The following is a 14298-nucleotide window of genomic DNA, read 5'->3' as shown; positions in this document are numbered from 1 at the left end:
GTTGCATGATTATTCAGAGAACATGAAAGCTAGAGTGGCTACTTTCAGTCTTAAAGGTAAAGCAAACATCTGGTGGGAAGATGTGAAGAATGTCAGAGACATAGATGAGGAAGATCTGACTTGGAGTGAATTTGAGCAACTATTCAAGAAGAAGTATTTGTTTGAAAGGTACTTTGATGACGAAACAAAATAATTTTATGAACTAAGGATGGGATCCATGAAAGACGACGAGTACACCAGTAAGTTCTTGGAACTGTTGAGGTATGCGCCTTACCTCAAGGAGGAGAAAGGTAAGATTCAGAGATTTTTTGGTGGGTTACTTGGTGCATTCAAAGATAGGATTGAATTCGATGAGCCTAGATCATTGGAGGAGGCCATTCGAAAGCTAAAGCATTTCTATGAGCAATCGAAGTGCAGAATTGAGACTAAGCCAGTCTGGAGAGGTAATGAAAGGAACAAAGGCAAATGGGATAAAAAGCGGGCAAGGCCACAAAGTACAAATAACAAGGAGAATGTGGCACCACCTAAGAGGTTCAATGCATCAGATAGAGGACAGGGACATAGAGCTGAAGAGAAGAACAAGGATGGAGGCTAGAAGCCCCTAGAGTGTTGGACTTGTGGCAAAGACCATCGCAGGAGAGATTGTCCGCAGAATTAGGGTGGTAGACCCCAGATATACAGTGCACAGGAGGCGCAGACTATTGGAGATGTTGGCCAGAGTATTCCTTGTATCTACATAGCCATGGACAATAGGCAGGTAGAACACTAGTCATCTATCATTGAGATGGATGGTAAGCTTTGTGATCAAGTTATTTCTAATTTGATTGACCTTGGATCTAATTATAGCTATGTTAGTCCTAAATTGGTGGATAATTGTGGTTTGAGTAAGGAATTGCATGCAAAGTATTGGTTAGTCCAGTTGGCTACAGGTACAAAGAAGCGAATTCATCATTGCATAAGAACCTGCACATTTGACTTAAACAGTATGCCTACGGCAACACATTTGAATGTTTTACCATTGGGTTCATACAGTATGTTGTTGGGCATGGATTGGTTGTATCTACATGGAACCAAGGTTGACTGCTATGACAAAGCTATTGAATGTGTTGATGACAATGGGAAACCAAGAGCTTTGCAAGGTAAGAGGAAAGCCACATCAGTTAGGATGGTGACAACTATGAAAGCAAAGTGTAGCCGCAGGAAAGGGTGAAAGCTATTTGCAATGCATATTTCTAGTGATAAGGGTAAGAAGGTTGAGGATGCAGATGTGTTGAACAAGTACCCAATTTTATAGTAGTTTGGGGATGTATTTCTTGAGGACATTATAGAGTTGCCACCTCATTGGGAGGTAGACTTTTCTATTGATTTAGTGCCAGTGGAATCTCCAGCATCGAAAGCAACTTACAGGATGAACACACCTGAGTTAGTTGAGTTAAAGTTGCAGTTGAAGGAGATGTTGGACAAGGGATACATTAGGCCAAGTGTGTCACCTTTGGGCGCACTGATCTTGTTTATGAGAAAGACAGATTGTACCCTTAGATTATGTATTGATTATAGGAAGTTGAACAAGTGACTATCAAAAACAAATACCCTTTGCTGAGAATTGATGACTTGTTCGATCAGTTGAAGGGAGCAGCAATGTTCTCAAAGATTGACTCGAGATCTAAATAGCATCAGGTATGCATCAAATAGGAGAACATATACAAGATTGCGTTTAGGACCAGGTATGGGCATTATGAGTTTTTTGTTGTTCCACTTGGCTTAAATAATGCTCCAGCTACATTCATGTGTTTGATTAATAGTGTGTTGCATCCATATTTGGATAAGTTTGTTATTGTGTTTATTGATGATATATTGTTATATTCTAAAAATGAGGAAGAGCATCCTGAGCATTTAACAATAGTATCGAGGTTGTCGAGAGAGAATTAGTTGTATGCTAGGCTCAATAAGTATATTTTCTTTCATATTGAGGTGCACTACTTGGGACATGTTGTCTCCAAGGAAGGTATTGAAGTAGATCCAAAGAAGATAAGGGCCATCATGGAGTGGTTAGCTCTGTTGGGTCCCTATAATACTAGTGATTACCCCATTACTATTGTAGTTATACCCCTTATTTATATTGTTGTGCCCCTATTACCCCCATATTGTTGTTTCTGTGCCCCATAGAATCCCTCTATTGTTATTTTTTGTGGCTTTATATTATTATTGTTAGGTCGGCTGGATTATATTGTGACTCCTTAGACTCCTATATATAGAAAGGAGGTTTTGTCATTTGTATCATCCAAGAATTGTTCATTTATGTAATGTAAAGGAGGTTTCCCCCTCGAAGAGGCTAAATTCTAAGGCGTTGATCTCTCTTTTCTATCTTTTCTTGAGCTGGTTTCATAACATTTGGTATCAGAGCTTTGGATTCTAGGGTTTCGCTGCTCCAAACAGGTCATCGTGGCATTTTCGCTATAAATTTTTTTCTGTGACGTTTCAGAAGTCTCAAAAAAAACCCATTTGAGAAGAATCGCGTTGAACCTTGGGTCCAAATTTCAGAGCTTGTCGCGTGATATTTGCGGAGATATGATCTGAGGAAGTTGGTCTTTTTGCAGACTCCTGAATTACATTCAAAACTGGTGACCTGGGGAAAATCGTCATAACTTTCTCTCTGGGGATCGGATTGAAATTTCGTAAGAAGGTGCAGAAAGAGGACAGACTTTAGTTTCTTGTGTGTATGTTTTAGATTCAAAGGTTGAAACAATGATGCGTGGTACGTCGTACAAGTTCGCTCTACTGAACCAGTCTAAAAGCAAGTCACTGTGGGAGATTTCACATAACTCTTCCTTGGAGAATCCAATTTGGCTCAGACTCGTGGCATTGGAAAGAGGACGCAAAAGGCTACTACAGGTAGCAATTTCAGAACTGGATGATCCGAAATTACAGAGATACATCAGATTCAATATCAGGCTTCTATAAAGTGAAAAAAGGTGTGTAGTTTTTTTTTTAAATTTTTGTGTAAGCTTGGTTTAACGGAATTCAAAGGGGATAGTAAAGCATTATTATCGGTGACTGATGCCCTAAGGAAAGAAAATGCAAACACCTAGTAAGGAACCTGAAAGCTCTAGCATGACTCATGAAGAAGAGGAAGAAATGCTACATGATATATCAAAATTACAAGAACAAGTGCAACAAATGTCACGCTCACAAAAGCTAACAGAAGCTAAGATAAGTGGCGTGGAATCTAAGATAAATGGCGTGGAATCTAAGATAAAGGGCATGGAAGCTAAGATGGATGATTCGAAGACATATTTGAAGAGAGACATGGAAGATTTGAAGATAGATTTGAAGACAGACATGGAAGAATTGAAGAAGTTGCTACAAGAAAGGGTCACTAATGGTGAAAAGGTAGTAAAGGAAACTCATGATGAGAACAAAAGAAATGTTAATCATGATTCCATAGATTCTAATGTTGGATCAAAGAATCACCATATTCCAAAAATCGATATGAGGAAGTTTGATGGCAAGGATCCCGCCACATGGATATTACAGATGGAGCAATTCTTCGATCTCAATAATGTGCAAAATGCACAAAAGGTACGTATGGCAACTGTATATTTGGAACCAAATCAGTTTGTATGGTATCAATGGCTTTGCTCTCGTAAACAATTTATCACTTGGGCAATTTTTACGGAAGAATTGATAGCACATTATGAAGATACAAAAAGCAACACTTTTTTTAGCCAATTGATAAGTCTCAAACAAAAGGGTTCAGTAATGGAGCACATTGAGGAGTTCCAAAAATTGAACATAAGGGTAAAAGATATTCCAGAGGAGCATAGGATTGATGTGTTCATAGGGTCTTTAAAGGATAATATCCAACATGATGCTCGCCTTTGGGAACCTGATTCATTAGAGAAGGCATTCAGGTTAGCAAGAAAAATGGAAAGCAAAATTATGGCAATCAGGAAGCATACCACTCACAACTATAAAGACGGAAGTGTTGTTGCCCCTAGTCTTCCACAACCTATAAGGTTGACACCACAACAATTGGAAGAAAAAAGAGCAAAAGGGCTTTGTTACAGTTGTGATAGCAAATACACTAAAGGTCATAAGTGTGCTGAGAAGAAATTATTCTACATAGATTGTGAAGAGGAAGAAGAAAAGGAGCAAGAAAGGTCAAAAGAAGAAGATATACTCCAGGAACAAAGCCTAGATGAAGAACAAATAAATCTGACCATATCTTGTAATGCATTGGCGGGAATTACCACTCCTCAAACCATCAAGATAGAAGGACAAATCAAGAAGAAAAAGGTAATAGTGTTGATTGATTCAGGAAGCACCCACAATTTTATTCATTGTAGGGTAGCAAAAGAATTGAATTGCTTCCTATATCCAGCACCAGAGTGTCAAGTGATGATTGCAAATGGAGGAACAATAAATTGCTCTGGAAAGTGCCATAATATCAAGCTATCCATGGGAGAATATGTATTGACTAGCCCAATGCTTTCCATTCCAATGGGAGGTGTTGATGTTGTACTAGGAGTCCAATGGCTACAATCCTTGGGTACAATAGCTTTTAATTTTCAAGAAATTTTCATCAAATTTTCTACGGAAGGAAAGGAAGTTGAATTAAGGGGTATTGCAGGGAAACCAGGAAAGATAATCAGCTCTAATGGCATGACAAAGCTTCTAAAAAAGGAGCAAAGAGGTGTAATTGCACAATTATGTTCGCTAGATGTTTTCACATTGGAATCATCTATTTCTCCAAATCTCCAAAAAGTCCTGGACAATCATTCCAAGGTATTTGAGACTCCAAAAGGTCTCCCACCTATGTGTGATCATGATCATGCTATTCATCTGATTCCAGGAAGTGTTCCTCCAAACATCAGGCCGTACAGATATCCCTATGCCCAAAAGAGTGAAATTGAACGTATGGTTGCAGAAATGCTAGAGGCTGGTATAATTCAACCAAGTCAAAGTTCTTTCTCAGCTCCAGTAGTATTGGTGCACAAGAAGGATGGATCATGGCGCATGTGTCCGGATTATAGGGAGCTCAACAAGCTCACTATTAAAGATAAGTTCCCCATTCCTGTTATTGATGAATTACTGGATGAATTGCATGGATCAATTTACTTCACCAAGTTGGATCTTCGTTCGGGATATCATCAAATCAGAATGAAGATTGAAGACATTCCGAAAACGGAATTTAGAACTCATGAGGGTCATTATGAATTTTTGGTCATGCCTTTTGGCCTTACCAATGCACCTTCAACATTTCAAGGTTTGATGAATTCAATTTTCAAACCATTCCTTAGAAAATTTGTGTTAGTATTTTTTGATGATATACTAATCTACAACAAGTCTTGGAAGGATCATGTTGAACATGTTGACAGGGTGCTACAACTATTGGAGGAGAAACAATTATATGCAAAAAGATCCAAATGTTTCTTTGGAGTCCAGGAGGTGGAATATTTGGGTCATATTGTATCTCATGAAGGAGTTAAGGTAGACCCTAGAAAAATTAAAGCCATTAAAGAATGAAAAATTCCCACATCCATAAAGCATCTGCGAGGATTTCTTGGGTTGACAGGGTATTATCGCAAGTTTGTTAAGAATTATGGGAGAATAGCAACACCTCTAACAACATTATTGAAGAAAGATTCATTTTCATGGACTCCAGAAGCAACAAAGGCCTTTGAACATCTTAAAGAGGCAATGTGCCAAGCACCGGTCTTAGCTACACCGGACTTCACAAAAACCTTTATTGTGGAATGTGATGCTTCAGGAAATGGAATTGGTGCTGTTCTAATGCAAGATGAAAGACCCATTGCTTTTGAAAGTCGTCCAATCAAGGGAAAGTTTTTAAGCAAAGCTATTTATGAGAAGGAAATGTTGGCAATACTCCATGCACTTAAGAAATGGTGACCCTACCTAATGGGAAGACACTTCAAGGTAAAAACGGATCATGATAGCCTTAAATACTTTTTAGAACAAAGATTATCCTCTGAAGAGCAACAAAAGTGGGTCACAAAGATGTTGGGTTATGACTTTGAAATCATCTACAAAAAAGGGAAGCAAAATGTGGTGGCAGATGCACTCTCAAGAAAGGATGAGGATGTGGAAGCATTGTTGTGTGCCATTTCTATTATCCAACCAGATTGGATAAACGAAGCAAGGGAGGAATGGAAGAATGACGAAGAAGTGTGGGCACTTATTCGAAAGCTACAACAAGATTCCAGTACTTCTGATACATTTAGCTGGCAAAATGATTCGTTATGGTACAAAGATCGCTTATACCTCTGTAAGAATTCCCAGCTAAAACAAAAGATTCTTATGGAATTGCACACTTCTCCCTTAGGAGGGCACTCAGGATTTTTAAAAACTTACCACAGGGTTAAGAAGGAATTTTTTTGGGATGGCCTTAAATCAGATATTCAAAAGTTTGTGGCAGAATGTTTGGTTTGCCAGCAAAATAAAGTTGAAACAATTAAGACACCGGGTCTATTACAACCTTTATCCATTCCAAGCCAACGTTGGGAGGAGGTTTCAATGGATTTTATCACAGGTTTACCCAAGTCTGAGGGAAAGAGTGTCATCATGGTGGTAGTTGAAAGACTTACCAAGTATGCACACTTTTGTGCATTATCACATCCATTTAAAGCCAGTACAGTTTCTACTGCATTTATGGAAACAGTTCAAAAGCTACATGGAAACCCAAAGATTATTGTAAGTGACAGAGATCCCATTTTCACTGGAAATTTTTGGACAGAATTATTTTCTTGTCTTGGTACTCAGTTAGCTCATAGCTCATCTTATCATCCTCAATCTGATGGGCAAACTGAGATAGTAAACAAATGTTTGGAAGGATATCTTCGTTGCTTTGTATCTGATAAATAGACACAATGGGTCAAATGGTTGCCTCTGGCTGAATGGTGGTATAACACTTCCTTCCATACAGCAACAAAAATGACCCCATTTATGGCACTTTATGGGTATCAACCACCATCCATCACATCATATTTAAGAGAAAATTCTAAGGTTCAGGCAATGGAACATCACATCGAACATCAACAACAAGTCCTCCAACTCTTAAATGATAACCTCGTGTTGGCACAAAATAGAATGAAACAACAGGCAGATCAACATCGCAGTGAAAGAAGTTTTGGTGTAGGTGATTGGGTATTCCTACGGCTACAACCATATAAGCAAATGTCCCTAAAGCAAGTTAAGAAGGATAATAAATTATCACCAAAGTATTATGGTCCGTACAAGGTGTTGCAAAAGATTGGTACTATGGCATACAAATTGGAGCTTCCTGCAACTTCTCGATTGCACCCAGTTTTCCATGTTTCATGTTTAAAGAAGGTTATAGGTGACAAGCTCCCAATTCAAACAATATTGCTAGAACTTGAAGAGGAAGGAAAAATTATATTGGAACCGGAAGCAGTCACAGAAACAAGAACTCGACAGCTACGAAATCGATCAATTTCAGAGTATCTTATCAAGTGGAAGAACTTATCCGTTGAAGATTCCACATGGGAGGATGAGAATTTTATGCAGAAGTATCCAGAACTACTCAAGAATTGAGGACAACACTTTTTTGAAGGAGAGGGGCATGTTGGGTCCCTATAATACTAGTGATTACCCCATTACTATTGTAGTTATACCCCTTATTTATATTGTTGTGCCCCTATTACCCCCATATTGTTATTTCTGTGCCCCATAGAATCCCTCTATTGTTATTTTTGTGGCTTTATATTATTATTGTTAGGTCGACTGGATTATATTGTGACTCCTTAGACTCCTATATATAGAAAGGAGGTTTTGTCATTTGTATCATCCAAGAATTGTTCATTTATGTAATGTAAAGGAGGTTGCCCCCTCGAAGAGGCTGAATTCTAAGGCGTTGATCTCTCTTTTCTATCTTTTCTTGAGCTGGTTTCATAACAAGCTCCTAAGAATGTGGATGAGGTGACATCTTTCATGGGTCTAGAAGGCTATTATAGGAGGTTCATCAGGAACTTCTCACAGATTGCTTATCCTATCACATCATTGTAGAGGAAAGGTAAGAAGTTTGAATGGACCATAGAGTGTGAGACTAGCTTTGAGCATCTTAAGGAGTTGCTGACACATGCACCATTGTTACAAATTGTAGATTCAGACAAAGAGTTCATAGTGTGTACAAGTGCTTGCAAGAGAGGGCTTGGTGGATTCCTTATGCAGGATGGATAGGTGGTATGTTATGAGTCCCAGAAACTAAACGAGCATGAGCAGAACTATTCCGCACATGATCTCGAGTTGGCAATGATTATACATGTATTGAAGATGTGGATACACTATCTTCTTGGCAGGCAGTTTGTGTTTATGAGTGATCACATTGGATTGAGGTATTTGTTCGACCAGCAGAATCTGAATGCCAGGCAGGCTAGATGGTTGGCCACGATTAGTGAGTTTGAATTCGATATTAGGTACATCAAAGGCAAGGAGAACAGAGTGGTAGATGCTCTTAGTAGATGGACATAGATACATCACTTGGAAGTTGTGAGCTCATATGGCATAGATTTACAAGATAGGGTCTTGCGGGCAGGACAACAAGATGTCAGATATATGAATATTGTGCATAGGTTGTAGCAGATTAACGGTATAGGTATAGGTGATAGTGTTGGGCCACCAAATTAGCATACACTTTCACTCCATTTTCACCTTTATCCTCATTTTGTCACCTCATTTCATCACATTATCATTATATTTCCATTACCATATGGGTTCATATTTTCATTTTCCAAAGTTATTTATTTTATGTATTTAAAGTGATTTTATGATTAAAAGTTAGAAAAATAACATGTATTTGTTCATACCTAAAGGTGGAATGAGTTTGGTGACATGTGTAGGTGATTTGAAAGGTTCCAAGACACACTTATGTGGCCTCCAAGACTCAAATTCGAATTCTCTTGAAGATTTGAAGGAGATTTGGGCTAGGGGTCAAGCATATCTTATGGAGAAAAATCATGGATAAAGGAATATGTGTCTCATATTGGTTGTAACCATATGAAGGATTTGCGGAACTAGGAGGGATTAGTGGATCTCCATTAATGGGTTAGTTTCTTATGTTTTTGTATAAATAGGAGTACCTCCTCCATTCCAAGGGAGGACTCTTGGAGCATGTATCCTAACTTATGATGGAATAGAATAAAGTTTTCTTTCTATAGTTTTAGATATAAATTATCTTAATGTAGTATATGAATTTATGGAATAGTTTGTCACTTTATTCTTAAGAGAATTGAGCTCACTCTAAAAGGATCAAAGAAACATTTTATTTCATTACAGATTTTATTTTCATTTAATTACTCAGATGTTTGAATATTTTTCATTATTAACGAATGAATTTAGTTTAAGTCTTATCAGCATATGAAAGGACAAACAAGGGTCTAAGTTAGACTCTCTTCCATTTGATATGAGTAATAATTGAAATTCATTCTCTTTTTCTAGTTTCAAGTGATTTTTTGAATTTCTAGTTTTCCAACAATGGCATTAATGATGAATGAATTTGTAATGAAGAACAACAAGGACCTCCTTAGTTAGGAGCCTCTTCTATTATTTGTTTATGCTTCTTAAGCTATTGTCCATTTGATCCGAATGGAAAATGGCATCAACCCATGGTACCCATCCACCCATATTATTCATCGACCCATGGAATTTACCCATGGTATTGTAAATGGCATCCGCCCGTGGTATTGTAAAATCCACCCATGGTATTCATTCACCCATGGAATTTACCCATGGTATTATAAATGGCATCTGACCATGGTATTGTAAAATCCACCCATGGTATTCATTCACCCATGGAATTGACCCGTGGTATTGTAACTGAAAAATACTATAAGTAACAAGTCACATTTTGTAAAAGGACAGATTGTCTGCCACAATGTAGCCTTTACAATTATTATCGGTTTTAATAAAAAGTTTCTTTGTGAGTTTTCAGATCTTGGGGTTCTCTCCTCCAAAGATCCATTTCAATATTTTAGATCTTGGGGGCCTCCTCCCAAGATCTGGATCAGTGGTATCAGAGCAGGTTATGATTCCATGGCAACGAGGGTTTGATGCATGTTTCAGTTTCAAATTTTGCAGCAATATTCAACAAACTTCAGGATTTTTTTTGGGCGGCGACTTTGCAGATCAGATCTGAAACATTTGGTACAAAATTTACAAAATCAAATACCAGATCTGGATTCCTCTCGAAAAATCACCCAATTTCAAAAAAAAAATGGGTCAAATCGGATTCCTGATGTGGGAGATATCGCTGATTTAAAATCAGCTATTTTATCAGAATTTTTGTGACGGCGGAACTGTTGCAGCACAAATCTGAGATCTCAGAGTGCCCAGATAAGGATTTCCATCACATGGGAAGATGCAAAATGGTCCTTCTGCTTCCAAAAACAGGTTATAATAAATATTCTGAGTTATATTGGCCGAGTTATGTCCATTTTAATTCTGGAGCAGCATCCGGAGTGGGTTTCCATTGGAGACGTGCCCTCCCACCCCACTTTAGTAGGCACCTGCTTCACATTCATCAGTTTCAACATAGCAGCAATCGGCTTGGGTTATTTGGAGATGTGCCCTCCCACCCCAGGCTATGTAGGCACCTGCTACTTCATCAGCAACCAACATCACGGTTGTGGGTCATCCACAAACCCACACTTCATCGAAGTCCATTTACTAGGTCGTACACTGTTAGTATCACAGTTGGTCACAACCATTACAGGGTATCTCTATCCTCGGATCTTCGTTCTTCATGGTTATGGGTCATCCACAAACCCACAGTTCATCGAAGTCCATTTGCTAGGCCACACATTGTCAGAATCACAGTTGGTCATAAGCATTACAGGGTATCTCTATCCTCGGATCTTCATTTATCAGGGTTTTGGGTTAACCACGTAAAACCCTTATCTTCAGTGGATCTTCATATTCAACAAAGGCTTTGCAGGAGGGAACATTACGCAATGGGGACCATTGCTTCTTAAGGAGGGAGGAATGATCCGAATGGAAAATGGCATCAACCCATGGTACCCATCCACCCATATTATTCATCGACCCATGGAATTTACCCATGGTATTGTAAATGGCATCCGCCCGTGGTATTGTAAAATCCACCCATGGTATTCATTCACCCATGGAATTTACCCATGGTATTGTAAATGGCATCTGACTATGGTATTGTAAAATCCACCCATGGTATTCATTCACCCATGGAATTGACCCGTGGTATTGTAACTGAAAAATACTATAAGTAACAAGTCACATTTTGTAAAAGGACAGATTGTCCGCCACAATGTAGCCTTTACAATTATTATCGGTTTTAATAAAAAGTTTCTTTGTGAGTTTTCAGATCTTCACTGGTGTAAAAGGATCTTCACTGGTGGGAAGAGAGAGCTCCATGTACTTCTCCACGGGACGTGACTAGTACATGGAGCATCTCCGATTGTCTCTGCCTCTTTGTTCTTCCACTTTCCCGTCGCTGTTCAGCAAAGGTGATAGGGAGAATGATCCGAATGGAAAATGGCATCAACCCATGGTACCCATCCACCCATATTATTCATCGACCCATGGAATTTACCCATGGTATTGTAAATGGCATCCGCCCGTGGTATTGTAAAATCCACCCATGGTATTCATTCACCCATGGAATTTACCCATGGTATTGTAAATGGCATCTGACCATGGTATTGTAAAATCCACCCATGGTATTCATTCACCCATGGAATTGACTCGTGGTATTGTAACTGAAAAATACTATAAGTAACAAGTCACATTTTGTAAAAGGACAGATTGTCCGCCACAATGTAGCCTTTACAATTATTATCGGTTTTAATAAAAAGTTTCTTTGTGAGTTTTCAGATCTTGGGGTTCTCTCCTCCCAAGATCCATTTCAATATTTTAGATCTTGGGGGCCTCCTCCCAAGATCTGGATCAGTGGTATCGGAGCAGGTTATGATTCCATGGCAACGAGGGTTTGATGCATGTTTCAGTTTCAAATTTTGCAGCAATATTCAACAAACTTCAGGATTTTTTTTGGGCGGCGACTTTGCAGATCAGATCTGAAACATTTGGTACAAAATTTACAAAATCAAATACCAGATCTGGATTCCTCTCGAAAAATCACCCAATTTCAAAAAAAAAATGGGTCAAATCGGAGTCCTGATGTGGGAGATATCGCTGATTTAAAATCAGCTATTTTATCAGAATTTTTGTGACGACGGAACTGTTGCAGCACAAATCTGAGATCTCAGAGTGCCCAGATAAGGATTTCCATCACATGGGAAGATGCAAAATGGTCCTTCTGCTTCCAAAAACAGGTTATAATAAATATTCTGAGTTATATTGGCCGAGTTATGTCCATTTTAATTCTGGAGCAGCATTCGGAGTGGGTTTCCATTGGAGACGTGCCCTCCCACCCCACTTTAGTAGGCACCTGCTTCACATTCATCAGTTTCAACATAGCAGCAATCGGCTTGGGTTATTTGGAGATGTGCCCTCCCACCCCAGGCTATGTAGGCACCTGCTACTTCATCAGCAACCAACATCACGGTTGTGGGTCATCCACAAACCCACACTTCATCGAAGTCCATTTACTAGGCCGTACACTGTTAGTATCACAGTTGGTCACAAGCATTACATGGTATCTCTATCCTCGGATCTTCGTTCTTCATGGTTATGGGTCATCCACAAACCCACAGTTCATCGAAGTCCATTTGCTAGGCCACACATTGTCAGAATCACAGTTGGTCATAAGCATTACAGGGTATCTCTATCCTCGGATCTTCATTTATCAGGGTTTTGGGTTAACCACGTAAAACCCTTATCTTCAGTGGATCTTCATATTCAACAAAGGCTTTGCAGGAGGGAACTTTACGCAATGGGGACCATTGCTTCTTAAGGAGGGAGGAATGATCCGAATGGAAAATGACATCAACCCATGGTACCCATCCACCCATATTATTCATCGACCCATGGAATTTACCCATGGTATTGTAAATGGCATCCGCCCGTGGTATTGTAAAATCCACCCATGGTATTCATTCACCCATGGAATTTACCCATGGTATTGTAAATGGTATCTGACCATGGTATTGTAAAATCCACCCATGGTATTCATTCACCCATGGAATTGACCCGTGGTATTGTAACTGAAAAATAGTATAAGTAACAAGTCACATTTTGTAAAAGGACAGATTGTCCGCTACAATGTAGCCTTTACAATTATTATCGGTTTTAATAAAAAGTTTCTTTGTGAGTTTTCAGATCTTGGGGTTCTCTCCTCCCAAGATCCATTTCAATATTTTAGATCTTGGGGGCCTCCTCCCAAGATCTGGATCACCATTAGTAGTTTTTGATTTCTGTTCATGAAGTAGTATTATAGAAGAAGGACAAATCTGGTTCTCTGAGTTAGGAGCCACTTCTCCTGCTTATTATATATTGAATTAGAAATTACTTAGTTAAATTTTATATTTGTAATATGCAATTCTAATTAGTTTATAATTGCATTCCCTTTAGTTTCCATAACTTATCTTCCAAAGCTAATTATAGTTGCATCTGAGGTCCCATATATTTTGGTTTGCTTTTATGTTTTACGAAACCCCCAGGTTGACATTTTAAATGACAGGGATTTAACAGACAATTAAATCACCCAACATTTTGGTGCCGTTGGCGGGGAAGCAAACTTAGATGTAACTAAGTTAGGAGGATTGTTTAGGAAACATTTTCTTTTAAGGTCATTTTCATTTGGGTTTAGATGCATTTACACATTTTACATTTAATTTTATTTGCATTTGCATATAGAAAACATAGAACATTAAAATCAAGAACCCCCATTCATTAAAAAAAAAAAAATCCAATTGCAAAAATAAGATCTGAAGAGCTTTGTGCTATGACAATTGAAGAAAATAAAAAACCCAAAGGTCACATTCAAATTTGGTTTCAACTATTCAGTCTTCATGATCATGTCCAAGAACTCAATAGGGTTTACTTTTCAAACTTGGATATGAGTATACTCATGATCTTGTTGCGCAAATGGATGCATTGGAAATTCCCTTATACTTAAGAGAATGTTTGATTTTTTTTCAATAAAATAGGACTAACAAATAAAAAACAATTTTTTTGTGATTTTTAGGATAAATTTGTGATTTTGTGATGCAATAAGAACCACTGATTTACTAACCCTTGGCAAGAAAAAATTTCAATAAAACAGACAATTGTGAACAAAGAGCACAAGCGAAGGTGGAAGAATGATAGTTTCAGGTAAGAGATCGATTTTTT

The sequence above is a fragment of the Pinus tabuliformis genome, chromosome Q (assembly GCF_031772625.1).
Source record: "Pinus tabuliformis cultivar Carrire ecotype Pingquan chromosome Q, CPIR1, whole genome shotgun sequence".
Lineage (NCBI taxonomy): Eukaryota > Viridiplantae > Streptophyta > Pinopsida > Pinales > Pinaceae > Pinus > Pinus tabuliformis.
This window is presented reverse-complemented; position numbering follows the sequence as displayed.